Here is a 14,589-nt window from a genome sequence, read left to right as displayed (position 1 = left end):
CTGAGCGGTCTAAAACGCTCAGATTAGGTGAAAGACTCCCTTTAAGCAGGAGCAATTTAAATTAAGTAAAACAAAAAAAAAAGTCCGCCCTCTGCCTCTCCTGGGGGTATTATGTGCTGTGTATATAAATGGGTGTATGGCCAAAATTTTGTGCGACATACATAGCACTCCACTTCCTATGCTGCTTTTATAATCTCCCTCTTCAAAAGTTGGCAAGTATAATGCAATGGCCACCAGGGTGGCAGGCAGAACAACTGCTACGGGGCCCAACAACACAGTAACAGTTTATTATCTCTGTACTGTGATATCACTGTGTTTATTATTCCTGTACTGTGACATCACTGAGTTTATTATCCCTGTACTGTGACATCACTGTGTTTATTATCCTGTACTGTGATATCACTGTGTTTATTATTCCTGTACTGTGACATCACTGAGTTTATTATCCCTGTACTGTGACATCACTGTGTTTATTATCTCTGTACTGTGACATCATTGTGTTTATTATCTCTGTACTGTGACATCACTGTGTTTATTATCCCTGTACTGTGACATCACTGTGTTTTATTATCCTGTACTGTGATATCACTGTGTTTATTATTCCTGTACTGTGACATCACTGAGTTTATTATCCCTGTACTGTGACATCACTGTGTTTATTATCTCTGTACTGTGACATCATTGTGTTTATTATCTCTGTACTGTGACATCACTGTGTTTATTATCCCTGTACTGTGACATCACTGTGTTTTATTATCTCTGTATTGTGACATCACTGTGTTTATTATCCTGTACTGTGACATCACTGTGTTTATTATCTCTGTACTGTGACATCACTGTGTGTATTATCCTGTACTGTGACATCACTGTGTTTATTATCTCTGTACTGTGACATCACTGTGTTTATTATCCCTGTACTGTGACATCACTGTGTTTATTATCCTGTACTGTGACATCACTGTGTTTATTATCGCTGTACTGTGACATCACTGTGTTTATTATCCCTGTACTGTGACATCACTGTGTTTATTATCCCTGTACTGTGACATCACTGTGTTTATTATCCTGTACTGTGACATCACTATGTGTATTATCCCTGTACTGTGACATCACTGTGTTTATTATCCCTGTGCTGTGACATCACTGTGTGTATTATCCCTGTACTGTGACATCACTGTGTTTATTATACCTGTACTGTGACATCACTGTGTGTATTATCTCTGTACTGTGACATCACTGTGTCTATTATCCTGTACTGTGACATCACTGTGTTTATTATCCTGTACTATGACATCACTGTGTTTATTATCTCTGTACTGTGACATCACTGTGTTTATTATCCTGTACTGTGACATCACTATGTTTATTATGCCTGTACTGTGACATCACTGTGTTTATTATCCCTGTACTGTGACATCACTGTGTTTATTATGCCTGTACTGTGACATCAATGTGTTTATTATCCCTGCACTGTGACATCACTGTGTTTATTTTACCTGTAATGTGACATCACTGTGTTTATTATCCCTGTACTGTGACATCACTGTGTTTATTATGCCTGTACTGTGACATCACTGTTTATAGCCCTGTACTGTGACATCACTGTGTTTATTTTACCTGTAATGTGACATCACTGTGTTTATTATCCCTTTACTGTGACATCACTGTGTTTATTTTGCCTGTAATGTGACATCACTGTATTAATTATCCCTGTACTATGACATCACTGTATTTATTATCCCATACCTCCCAACTTTGAAAACAAAGAGAGACACATTGTGCAGTGCGCAAAGCGTGATGCAGCAATTTTTTTAAACATTAGGCCACGCCTCTAATTTGGCCCAAAACATAACTATACACCTAATCTCAACCAGTCCCTGAAATGCCTCCACATAGTAGTTATTCCCCCTTCATGCCACTGCACAGTATTTATGCCCACATTGTGCCTCCTTCACAGATTATGCCCCAGTTATGTGCCCCCTCATAGTAGTTATGGCCAGCTGTGCCCCCAGTAATATGTGTAACATCCCAGAGTTATTTTACTACACTCTTTTACCCCGCTACAACATGTTAAGTGTATTTATCTTGTCATCTTGTTGTCACGGATGGTGTTGCAGAAAGCTGGAACTTATAAATAAACATCCGATCCCAAACTAAGGAGCATATGGGTGAGCCCTATAAAACCCCTAGAGCTCTCCCTGACTGCTATGCCCATGCAAAGGTCTTTATGGTAGACGATTGTATGCCCACGTACCTAATACTATGTGACACCTGAAAACCCTATAATAGTGAGGGGACACGACCACCGGCTCCCTGCACTTAATACGGACGGAGTCAGGGTCACCCAGAATCAAGCCAGCAAGGAAACACAAATAAAGGAAACAGACTTATCTGAGGAATCAGCATCCAGCAGTGAACAACTCATCCAGGAAGAAGTATAAACCGCAAAGTGAGGCAGTATGGGAGGGAATATAAAGGGAGACAATTAGTGTAAATAGGTGACAGCTGGGAGAAGGAAAAGAGATGACAAAGTGAAACCAAAACAAAGAACATCATGCAAGAGGTAGAGAAGAACGTCTAACAGACCTTCTCACAGAACTGGCGGTGTCACAACCAGACAGCTGAGAAGCTCTGACAGAAGCCTTTCAGAACCTCCTCCTTGAGTTTTCTTTGTTGTGGTTCCTCATCTCGTTAGCCTCTCTCAGCTGTCATGTAGTTGGACTGATTGCTTCCCTTTAAATTCCTCCCCATAATGCATTACTGGGCGGCTTATACTACTTCCTGGAGTGTGTGTGCATGCTGATCCTGTTTCCCAGTCTGCTACAAAGTTAAGTGCTGTACATTTATCTGTTATTTTCTGTTTGCTGGATCCCAGGTGACCCTGACTCCCTCCGTGTCTGGTGTAGGGAGCCGGTGGTCGTGTCCCCTCACTATTGTAGGGTGTTCAGGGGTTATATAGTCGAGGTACGTGGATATGCAACTATCCACCTTTGGGATCTTTGCATAGGCTGAACAGCCAGGGAAAGTGCCAGGTCTTGAGCAGGGGTCTCCCTTTTGCTTCCTTAGCTTTGGATCCAGTGAGTCATATATGCATGTTGCATTGTCTTGTTTCCTGTACACAGTCCGTGACATTATAAGCCGCCAAAACCGTCTCAAGCATGGATCCGGTTTCACTTTTGGCTGAACGCTTCCAGGGTCTTTCATTGGAGGTAGCTGATCTCCGTAAGACTTTTTCTCAGCTTCAAGTGACCGGTTCAGCTTGCGTTCATGGAGCTTGTTCTGAGCCTAAGATCTCGCTCCCGGATACGTTCTCCGGGGGTAGTGAGAATTCTGTGCGTTTTAAAGAGGCTTGCAAACTCCATTTTCGCCTTCTTCCCCATTCCTCTGGTGATGAGGAACGGAGGGTGGGTATCATTATATCGCTGCTCAGGGGTAATGCTCAGTCTTGGGCCTTTTCCCTGCCGGAGGGGGCACGGCCTCTCCGTTCAGTGGATGAATTCTTTTTAGCCCTGGGTCAGATATATGATGATCCGGATCGTGTTGCTCTGGCTGAGTCTAGACTACGTCTATTATGCCAGGGTAAACAATTCGCAGAGATATACTGCTCAGAATTTCGGAGATGGGCAGCTGATACTGGTTGGAATGATGCTGCACTCCGAAGTCAATTTTGCCATGGTCTTTCAGAGGGATTGAAAGATGCATTTGCCTTTCATGAGAGGCCTATTTCCTTGGACTCTGCTATGTCTCAGGCCGTTCGTATTGACAGGCGTCTTAGAGAGAGAGGAGAGATATCTCCTTCCTGTCATACTCAGTCCCAGGACAGTGCAGCGGTCTCATTCTGTGCGCAGGGGTCTCGGTCGCTGTCAGCCCCTTCTGAGCAGGAGCCCATGCAGCTGGGGTTGATTGCTTCTGACAATAGAAGATTCAGCTCGCATGGGAGGGTTTGTTTTTGTTGTGGAGGTATAAATCATTTGGCAAATGTTTGTCCCTCTAGGAGATTCAGGCAGTTTTCTGGGAGTAATAAAGAAACAAACAGGAAAAAATCTTTTAAAAATGTTCCGTCTGTTACTACAGGGAGTGCAGAATTATTAGGCAAGTTGTATTTTTGAGGATTAATTTTATTATTGAACAACAACCATGTTCTCAATGAACCCAAAAAACTCATTAATATCAAAGCTGAATATTTTTGGAAGTAGTTTTTAGTTTGTTTTTAGTTTTAGCTATTTTAGGGGGATATCTGTGTGTGCAGGTGACTATTACTGTGCATAATTATTAGGCAACTTAACAAAAAACAAATATATACCCATTTCAATAATTTATTTTTACCAGTGAAACCAATATAACATCTCAACATTCACAAATATACATTTCTGACATTCAAAAACAAAACAAAAACAAATCAGTGACCACTATAGCCACCTTCCTTTGCAAGGACACTCAAAAGCCTGCCATCCATGGATTCTGTCAGTGTTTTGATCTGTTCACCATCAACATTGCGTGCAGCAGCAACCACAGCCTCCCAGACACTGTTCAGAGAGGTGTACTGTTTTCCCTCCTTGTAAATCTCACATTTGATGATGGACCACAGGTTCTCAATGGGGTTCAGATCAGGTGAACAAGGAGGCCATGTCATTAGATTTTCTTCTTTTATACCCTTTCTTGCCAGCCACGCTGTGGAGTACTTGGACGCGTGTGATGGAGCATTGTCCTGCATGAAAATCATGTTTTTCTTGAAGGATGCAGACTTCTTCCTGTACCACTGCTTGAAGAAGGTGTCTTCCAGAAACTGGCAGTAGGACTGGGAGTTGAGCTTGACTCCATCCTCAACCCGAAAAGGCCCCACAAGCTCATCTTTGATGATACAAGCCCAAACCAGTACTCCACCTCCACCTTGCTGGCGTCTGAGTCGGACTGGAGCTCTCTGCCCTTTACCAATCCAGCCACGGGCCCATCCATCTGGCCCATCAAGACTCATTCTCATTTCATCAGTCCATAAAACCTTAGAAAAATCAGTCTTGAGATATTTCTTGGCCCAGTCTTGACGTTTCAGCTTGTGTGTCTTGTTCAGTGGTGGTCGTCTTTCAGCCTTTCTTACCTTGGCCATGTCTCTGAGTATTGCACACCTTGTGCTTTTGGGCACTCCAGTGATGTTGCAGCTCTGAAATATGGCCAAACTGGTGGCAAGTGGCATCTTGGCAGCTGCACGCTTGACTTTTCTCAGTTCATGGGCAGTTATTTTGCGCCTTGGTTTTTCCCCACGCTTCTTGCGACCCTGTTGACTATTTTGAATGAAACGATTTATTGTTCGATGATCACGCTTCAGAAGCTTTGCAATTTTAAGAGTGCTGCATCCCTCTGCAAGATATCTCACTATTTTTGACTTTTCTGAGCCTGTCAAGTCCTTCTTTTGACCCATTTTGCCAAAGGAAAGGAAGTTGCCTAATAATTATGCACACCTGATATAGGGTGTTGATGTCATTAGACCACACCCCTTCTCATTACAGAGATGCACATCACCTAATATGCTTAATTGGTAGTAGGCTTTCGAGCCTATACAGCTTGGAGTAAGACAACATGCATAAAGAGGATGATGTGGTCAAAATACTCATTTGCCTAATAATTCTGCACTCCCTGTATTGGCAGGGTTGAGGCGGAAATTGAAGGTTTTCCGTTTGCTTGTAGTTCCCGTTTTGTCCTGCCTGCTAGGGTGGCGCTAGAGAGCAAGAGCATTTTTTGTGAGATTTTTGTGGATAGTGGAGCAGCTGTCAATCTCATTGATAATCAATTTGCAATAACTCATGGTTTCCAGGTGCGCACTTTGGGAAAGGATATTCCTGTTTTTGCTATTGATTCCGCTCCACTTTCTCAGAAATCATTAAAGGGCATAGTTCACAATATCCGTTTAATTGTGAGTGATGCTCATGTTGAGGATGTGTCATGTTTCGTCCTTAGCGGTTTGCCTACTCCTCTGGTGTTGGGGCTACCCTGGCTCACTAAACATAACCCCACCATTGATTGGCAAGCGAGGCAAATAAATGGTTGGAGTGACTTTTGCAGAGAGAATTGCCTCACGACATCTGTTTCTGAGGTTGCTACTAAGACTGTACCATCTTTTCTCTCTGAATTTTCGGATGTCTTCTCTGAGAGTGGAGTTCAGGATTTGACCCCGCACAGGGAGTACGATTGCCCTATTAATCTCATCCCAGGCGCCAAGCTGCCTAAATCTCGTTTATACAATCTTTCCCAACCTGAGAGGATCGCTATGTGTGCTTATATCTCTGAGAGTCTGAGAAAAGGACACATACGACCCTCAAAGTCACCTGTTGCCGCTGGTTTTTTCTTTGTTAAGAAAAAAGATGGTTCTTTAAGACCTCGTTTGGATTTCAGGGAGCTGAACAGTATAACTATTCGTGACCCTTATCCGCTTCCTCTGATCCCGGACCTGTTTAACCAGGTTGTTGGGGCTAAAGTCTTTTCCAAATTAGATCTAAGAGGGGCATACAACCTGGTCAGGGTCAGAGAAGGAGACAAATGGAAGACGGCCTTCAATACCCCTGAGGGCCATTTTGAGAATTTGGTTATGCCTTTTGGTTTGATGAATGCCCCAGCCGTTTTTCAGCATTTCGTGAACAGCATTTTTTATCATTTGATGGGAAAATTTGTATTAGTGTATTTGGATGACATTTTGATTTTTTTCTCCTGATTTCAAGACTTATAAGGAACATTTACGTCAGGTCTTGCTCACCCTGCGGGAGAATAAATTATATGCGAAACTGGAAAAATGTGTGTTTGCGGTTCCAGAAATTCAATTTCTGGGGTTTCTTCTCTCCGCTTCTGGTTTTCGCATGGACCCCGAGAAGGTCCGCGCTGTGCTTGAGTGGGAGCTTCCTGAGAATCAGAAGGCGCTGATGCGTTTTTTGGGCTTTGCGGATTATTACAGGAAGTTTATTTTGAATTATTCCTCTATTGTTAAACCACTTACTGATATGACCAGAAAGGGGGTAGATTTTTCTTCTTGGTCAGTAGAGGCGCGTAAGGCTTTTTCTGATATCAAGGAGAGTTTTGCTTCCGCTCCCATCTTGGTGCAACCTGATATTTCTTTACCCTTCATAGTTGAGGTTGATGCTTCTGAGGTGGGTGTGGGGGCGGTCTTGTCTCAGGGTTCCTCTCCTGCCAAATTGCGACCGTGTGCCTTTTTCTCGAAAAAACTCTCCTCCGCAGAGAGAAATTACGATGTGGGAGATAGGGAATTGTTGGCCATCAAGTTGGCTTTTGAGGAATGGCGCCATTGGCTAGAGAGAGCCAGACACCCTATTACCGTATTTACTGACCATAAAAATCTGGCCTACTTGGAGTCAGCCAAGCGTCTGAACCCGAGACAGGCCAGATGGTCTTTGTTCTTTTCTAGGTTTAATTTTGTTGTCACGTTCCGCCCTGGAGTTAAGAATGTGAAGGCAGATGCCCTGTCACGTTGTTTTCCGGGAGGCGGGAATTTTGAAGTCCCGGGTCCCATTTTGGCTGAAGGTGTGGTGGTCTCTGCTCTTTTTTCTGAATTGGAGGCAGAGGTGCAGGCAGCCCAGTCAGAGGCTCCTGATCTTTGTCCTCCTGGGAGGTTGTTTGTGCCTCTCGCTTTAAGACACAAGATTTTTAAGGAACACCACGATACGGTCCTTGCTGGGCACCCGGGGGCAAGAGCCACACTGGATCTCATCGCTCGGAGATTCTGGTGGCCTGCGCTTCGTAAGTCGGTTGAGGGTTTTGTGGCAGCCTGCGAGACTTGCGCTCGTGCCAAAGTCCCTCATTCACGGCCATCAGGTCCTCTCCTTCCCTTACCCATTCCTTCCCGTCCTTGGACACATCTGTCCATGGACTTCATAACCGACCTGCCTCGTTCCTCGGGGAAGACTGATTCTGGTGGTGGTGGACCGTTTTAGCAAAATGGTGCATTTCATCCCTTTTCCTGGTTTGCCCAATGCTAAGACGCTGGCGCAGGCATTTATTGATCACATTGTCAAATTGCACGGTATTCCTTCAGACATAGTCTCTGATAGGGGCACGCAGTTTGTTTCCAGATTCTGGAAGGCTTTCTGTTCTCGCTTGGGGGTTCGGTTGTCATTCTCTTCTGCTTTCCACCCGCAGTCGAATGGCCAGACAGAGCGCGTCAATCAGAATCTGGAGACATATCTGCGCTGTTTTGTGGCGGAGAATCAAGAGGATTGGTGTTCTCTTTTGTCCCTTGCTGAGTTTGCTTTAAATAACCGTCGTCAGGAGTCCTCTGATAAGTCACCATTTTTTGTATATTCTGCTTGAGGAAAATCCCATTGAGAGGATTGAAACGTTGCATGCCTGGTGAATAAAGCCTTTTTCTACTTTTTACAAATTGGATGTGCTGCGGAATTCTTTGTATCTATACTTTGGAGGTGGATCGCCCCCACAGCCGCTGGCACTCCGACCGTACTTGTTGACAGTGGTGCTGCCCACGCCATCTTTATCCCCTTAAGGACCGGGCTCATTTTCACCTTAAGGACCGGGCCATTTTTTGCAAATCTGACCAGTGTCACTTTAAGTGCTCATAACTTTCAAACGCTTTGACTTACCCAGGCCGTTCTGAGATTGTTTTTTCGTCACATATTGTACTTCATGACACTGCTAAAATTGGGTCAAAAAAGTTAGTTTTTTTGCATAAAAAAATACATTTTTTACCAAACATTTTGAAAAATTAGCAAATTTCAAAGTTTCAGTTTCTCTACTTCTGTAATACATAGTAATACCCCCAAAAATTGTGATGACTTTACATTCCCCATATGTCTACTTCATGTTTGTAGCATTTTGGGAATGATATTTTATTTTTTGGGGATGTTACAAGGCTTAGAAGTTTAGAAGCAAATTTTGAAATTTTTGAGAAATCTTCAAAATCCCACTTTTTATGGACCAGTTCAGGTTTGAAGTCATATTGTGAGGCTTAGATAATAGAAACCTCCCAAAAATGACCCCATTCTAGAAACTACACCCCTCAAGGTATTCAAAACTGTTTTTTCAAACTTTATTAACCCTTTAGGTGTTCCTGAAGAGTTAATGGCAGATGGAGAAACAATTTTGAAATTTCTATTTTTTGGAAAATTTTCCAATATAATAAATTTTTTCCAGGAGTAAAATAAGGGTTAACTGCCAAACAACACTCAAAATGGGTTGCCCTGATTCTGTAGTTTGCAAAAACACCCCATATGTGGTCGTAAACTACTGTTTGGCCGAACGGTAGCACATAGAAGGAGGGGAACACCATATGGGTTTTGGAAGGCAGATTTTGCAGGACTGGTTTTGTTTATACCATGTCCCATTTGAAGCCCCCTGTTGCACCCCTAGAATAGAAATTTCAAAAAAGTGACTCCATCTAAGATAGTACACCCCTCAAGGTATTCAAAACTGGGTTTACAAACTTTGTTAACCCTTTAGGTGTTCCACAAGAGTTAATGGCAGATGGAGAAACAATTATGAAATTTCAATTTTTTGGAAAATTTTCCAATATAATAAATTTTTTCTAGGAGTAAAACAAGGGTTAACTGCCAAACAACACTCAAAATGGGTTGCCCTGATTCTGTAGTTTGCAAAAACACCCCATATGTGGTCGTAAACTACTGTTTGGCCGAACGGTAGCACATAGAAGGAGGGGAACACCATATGGGTTTTGGAAGGCAGATTTTGCAGGACTGGTTTTGTTTATACCATGTCCCATTTGAAGCCCCCTGTTGCACCCCTAGAATAGAAATTTCAAAAAAGTGACTCCATCTAAGAAAGTACACCCCTCAAGGTATTCAAAACTGGGTTTACAAACTTTGTTAACCCTTTAGGTGTTCCACAAGAGTTAATGGCAGATGGAGAAACAATTATGAAATTTCAATTTTTTGGAAAATTTTCCAATATAATCAATTTTTTCTAGGAGTAAAACAAGGGTTAACTGCCAAACAACACTCAAAATGGGTTGCCCTGATTCTGTAGTTTGCAAAAACACCCCATATGTGGTCGTAAACTACTGTTTGGCCGAACGGTAGCACATAGAAGGAGGGGAACACCATATGGGTTTTGGAAGGCAGATTTTGCAGGACTGGTTTTGTTTATACCATGTCCCATTTGAAGCCCCCTGTTGCACCCCTAGAATAGAAATTTCAAAAAAGTGACTCCATCTAAGAAAGTACACCCCTCAAGGTATTCAAAACTGGGTTTACAAACTTTGTTAACCCTTTAGGTGTTCCACAAGAGTTAATGGCAGATGGAGAAACAATTATGAAATTTCAATTTTTTGGAAAATTTTCCAATATAATCAATTTTTTCTAGGAGTAAAACAAGGGTTAACTGCCAAACAACACTCAAAATGGGTTGCCCTGATTCTGTAGTTTGCAAAAACACCCCATATGTGGTCGTAAACTACTGTTTGGCCGAACGGTAGCACATAGAAGGAGGGGAACACCATATGGGTTTTGGAAGGCAGATTTTGCAGGACTGGTTTTGTTTATACCATGTCCCATTTGAAGCCCCCTGTTGCACCCCTAGAATAGAAATTTCAAAAAAGTGACTCCATCTAAGAAAGTACACCCCTCAAGGTATTCAAAACTGGGTTTACAAACTTTGTTAACCCTTTAGGTGTTCCACAAGAGTTAATGGCAGATGGAGAAACAATTATGAAATTTCAATTTTTTGGAAAATTATCCAATATAATCAATTTTTTCTAGGAGTAAAACAAGGGTTAACTGCCAAACAACACTCAAAATGGGTTGCCCTGATTCTGTAGTTTGCAGAAACACCCCATATGTGGTGGTAAACTACTATTTGGCTAAACGGCAGGACATAGAAGAAGGGGAACGCCATATGGTTTTTGGAAGGCAGATTTTGCTGGACTGGTTTATTTACACCATGTACCCTTTCAAGCCCCCTGATGCACCCCTAGAGTAGAAACTCCATAAAAGTGACCCCATCTAGGAAACTACGGGATAAGGTGGTTGTTGTTTTGGGACTATTTTTGGGGTAAATTTGATATTTGGTTGCTCTATATTACTCTTTTTTGAGGCAATGTAACAAAAAAATTAAAATCTAAAATTGTTTCTACATTCGCTATTTAGTTTTGTGGAACACCTAAAGGGTTAACATAGTTTGTAAAGTAACTTTTGAATACCTTGAGGGGTGTAGTTTCTTAGATGGGGTCACTTTTTTGGAGTTTCTAGTCTGGGCTACATCAGGGGGGGCTTCTAATGGGACATGGTGTCAAAAAAAAAACTGTCCATCAAAATCTGCCTTCCAGAAACCGTATGGCGTTCCCTTCGTTCTATGCCCTGCCGTGCGGCTATATAGCCATTTACGACCACATATGGGGTGTTTCTGCAAACGACAGAATCGGGGCAATAAATATTTAGTTTTGTTTGGCTGTTAACCCTTGCTTTATTACCGGCAAAATGGATTTAAATTGAAATTTTGCCCAAAAATAGGTGTTTTGGCACCGTTTTTATTTTATATTTTTAACACCGTTCATCCGAGGCGTTTGGTCAAAAGTTATTTTTATAGCGACGACTTTTACGCACGCGACGATGCCCAATATGTATGGCTCTCAGACTTTGGAGACACTAAGCAGGCATCCTAAAACTGCGGCCCTCCAGATGTTGTAAAACTACAATTCCCACCATGCCCTGCTGATGGCTGTAGGTTGTCTGGGCATGCTGGGAGTTATAGTTTTACAACATCTGGAGGGCCGCAGTTTGAGGATGCCTGCACTAAAACTAATATTTTTGGGGGAAAGAAAAATAGTTTTCGTGTCTCCAAAGTCTGAGAGCCATAGTGTTTTATGTTCTCTAGTGAACTGTTGGGGATTATAAAAATTTAGTACTCCATGGAAGTGTGATACTCCCTGAAGCAATCGATAACGCAGAGGCCCGGATGATCGGGGCACGTGTCGCACTGAGTGGTGGTGTCCTTCCGTATCCCCCTCCTGCGACACACTCTGCACTTTTTTTGGGTTCGTCCCTTCTTTCCAGTATGGGGGACCACACCTGGAAAGTGTTGGCCAGGGACGATCCGGGCGCCTCCAGTTCCCGAGGTACTCCGGCCTGCTCTTTCCCGGTCCGAAAAGATCAGGTCCTTGAGGACTGCCTCATAGAATTGGAGGAATGTCCCTGTGCTGCCAGCGCTTCGGGATAGTACAAAAGAGTTGTACATGGCAACCTGCACCAAGTAGACCGCAACTTTTTTGTACCATGCCCGGGTTTTGCGCATGGCGTTATATGGCGTGAGGACTTGATCCGAGAGATCAACTCCTCCCATATACCGATTGTAGTCGACGATACAATCGGGCTTGAGGACCGTTGCCGCGGTACCTCGCACAGGGACTGGGGTGGTGCCGTTACCGTGGATTGTGGACAGCATAAGGACATCCCTCTTGTCCTTATACCTGACCAGCAACAGGTTTCCACTGGTAAGTGCACGGGTCTCACCCCTGGGGATAGGTACCTGGAGGGGGTAGGCAGGGAGGCCGCGCTGATTTTTCCGCACGGTCCCACAAGCGAACGTAGATCTGGCGGCAAGGGACCTGAACAAGGGAATGCTGGTATAAAAGTTATCCACGTACAAGTGGTAACCATTATCCAGCAGTGGGTACATAAGGTCCCACACGAGTTTCCCGCTAACACCCAGAGTGGGGGGACATTCTGGGGGTTGAATACGGGAATCTCGCCCCTCGTACACACGAAATTTGTAAGTGTACCCTGAGGTACTCTCACAAATTTTGTATAGCTTCACGCCATACCTCGCTCGCTTTGTGGGAATATATTGGCGGAAACTGAGTCTCCCCTTGAACGCAATGAGCGACTCATCAACCGCGACCTCCCTTCCAGGTACGTAGGCCTGCTGAAATGTGGCCCCAAAGTGATCGATGACAGGCCGTATCTTATACAGCCGGTCATAGGCAGGATCACCTCGGGGTGGACATGCTGCATTATCGGAATAATGCAGACATTTCCGGATGGCCTCAAACCGGGAGCGTGTCATGACCATACTGTACAGTGGGGTCTGGTACAGGACGTCCCCACTCCAGTATTGCCTGACACTGGGTTTTTGGACTAGACCCATATGCAGCACGAGGCCCCAAAATGTCCTCATTTCGGCTGCACTGACCGGCGTCCAGCCACCGGGTCTAGCCAAAACTGAGCCTGGGTTTTGAGCGACGAACTGTTGGGCGTACAGATTCGTCTGCTCCACCATCAAATTCACCAGTGGGTTACTGAAAAAAAAACTAAAATAGTCAATTTCAGTAAACCCCACTGTGGGAATCTGGATTCCAGGATTGCCAGCGAAATCCGGAATCTCAGGCTCAAAGTCCACTGGGGGACACCAGCTAAGTTCATCGGCAGGGGTCTCCGGTGAACTTATTTGGTGGGCCGGGAAACCAGTACGAACCCCAGGGCGGCTCGTACTAGGGTGGGCCACAGGATCCCTAGCATGTGCGGCCCCTGGCTCCGCCTGGCGGCGTCTCCGCCGCCTTGGTGGCTCATCGTCATCCGATGATGATGAGGAGGATGCTGATGATAAGAGGAATGTGGGGTCATCCTCATCCTCACTGGGGCTCTCGGAGTCGGAGGCAATCTGGGCATATGCCTCCTCGGCCGAGAACACCCGGCGGGCCATGGGTGTGTGTGCGTGTAGGTGTGCGTGTGTGTAAAACTTTATTATATGTGCGTGTGTGTGGGGGCAACGGGTGTTCGCGTACTAAAAAAAGGAAAAAAGGGCAAGTGTTAGGAAAAAAAAAAAGTTGCTGATTAGCGGTACAACGCTGATCAGCGGTGGGGCAGGCGATGCGCTAACAGTGGACGGACGCTAAAAAGTGCCGACCAGTCAGCGAACGCAGAAAAAAAAGTGGTGGTGAGGGGGCTAGTGGTGGTGGTGGTGGGGGGGGGGGGTTGGGGGGAGTGGTGGGGGGATGGGTGGAGGGGGTGGGGGGGCTGGTGGTGGTGGGGGGCTGGTAGGGGGGGGCAAGTGGCAGGGGGGGGTCTGGGGTCTGATAGATTGATCAAAAAAAGTTTTGTGTAAAAGTTAAAAGTTTTTTTTTTTTTTTTTTTTTTTCCTAACTAACTTTTCCCTTCTTTCCCTGCCTAACGATGCCTCTCCCTCACTGACCCTAACCTACCTGGGTGGCGATGGGTGCAGGAGGGTGATGGATGGCGATTAGGGGGACACAGGAGCTGGTGCTGGACGATGCTGCCGGGTGCTCGTGCAGAACAGGAAGAGGAGGGGAGAGAGGAGCGCAGGAAGTTTGAATCTCGCGCCTCTCTCCCCTGCACCAATCAGCACCCTGGACAGCAGTGTTCAGCACCAGGGCCAGCACCGCCTCCTCAAATCCTCGGACTGCGATTGGTGGTGTATAATTACGCCACCGATCGCAGTCTTTTTCTGGTTCATCGGGTCACCGGACACCCGAATGGACCGGAAACGCAGAAAACCGCAGGTCTGAATTGACCTGCGGTTTTCTGCGATCGCCGATACGGGGGGGTCAAATGACCCCCCCCTGCGTTGTTACGGGATGCCGGCTGAATGATTTCAGCCGAAATCCCG

This window comes from Bufo gargarizans, chromosome 7 (assembly GCF_014858855.1).
Source record: "Bufo gargarizans isolate SCDJY-AF-19 chromosome 7, ASM1485885v1, whole genome shotgun sequence".
Taxonomy (NCBI): Eukaryota; Metazoa; Chordata; class Amphibia; order Anura; family Bufonidae; genus Bufo; species Bufo gargarizans.
This window is presented reverse-complemented; position numbering follows the sequence as displayed.